This window comes from Myotis brandtii, unplaced genomic scaffold (genome assembly GCF_000412655.1).
Source record: "Myotis brandtii unplaced genomic scaffold, ASM41265v1 scaffold382, whole genome shotgun sequence".
In the NCBI taxonomy this organism is placed as follows: Eukaryota; Metazoa; Chordata; class Mammalia; order Chiroptera; family Vespertilionidae; genus Myotis; species Myotis brandtii.
This window is the reverse complement of record NW_005364671.1, coordinates 3,121,461-3,122,660: the sequence shown is the minus strand read 5'-3', so window position 1 is coordinate 3,122,660 and position 1,200 is coordinate 3,121,461.

Here is a 1,200-nt window from a genome sequence, read left to right as displayed (position 1 = left end):
AATTAAAAAGCAGGAGGAGAGCCTAAGAGAACTTTGGGACAACACAAAACGAAACAACATCCACATAATAGGGGTGCCAGAAGGAGAGGAAAATGAGCAAGGAATAGAAAACCTGTTTGAAGAAATAATGACAGAAAACTTCCCTGATATAGGGAAGAAAAAACTCACACAAATCCAAGAAGCTCTCAGAGTCCCAAACAAAATGAACCCCAAAAGATCGATGCCAAGGCACATTATAATTAAATTGGCAAACACCAATGACAAATAAGAATCTTAAAAGTGGCCAGAGAGAGGCAGAAAGTTACCTACAAGGAATCCCCCATCACACTAGCGACTGATTTCTCAACAGAAACACATTAGGCCAGAAGGGAATGGAATGACATATACAAAGTCATGCAAAGGAAGGGTCTGAATCCAAGAATACTGTACCCAACAAGGCTATCAATCAAAATTGAGGGTAAAATCAGGAGCTTCACAGACAAAAAAGGACTAAGGGAGTTTATTACCACCAAACCAGCAATGCAAGAAATGCTAAAGGGTCTGCTATAAAAAGAAGAAATAGGAAACGAAGAAGGAACACAGGCATAAAGAACAAAAATGTCAACAAACAAGTACCTATCAATAATAACTTTAAATGTAAATGGACTAAATGCCCCAATTAAAAGACTTAGGGTAACTGAGTGGATAAGAAAACACGACCCTTATATCTGCTGTCTACAGGAAATCCACCTTAGAACAATGGACTCACACAGACTAATGGTGAAGGGATGGAAATAGGTTTTTCAGGTGAATGGAAATGAAAAAAAAAAAGCAGGGGTAGCAATACTTATATCTGACAAATTGATCTCAAAGTGAAGGACATCACAAGAGATAAGTAAGGCCACTTCATAATACTAAATGGAGCAATCCAACAAGAATAAATAACTCTGGTAAACATATATGCACCAAATAAGGCGCACCCAAATACATAAAAAACTTCTGGAGGATATCAAGGGAGAGATTGACAGCAATACAATCATTACAATCATAGTAGGGGACTCTAACACCCCACTATCACCATTGGAAAAATTCTCTAAACAAAAACTCAGCAAAGAAACATCAATCCTAAATGACTCACTAGATCAGATGGAATTAATTTACATCTTCAGAACATTTCACCCCAAAGCCACAGAATATACATTCTTCTCAAGTGCACATGGG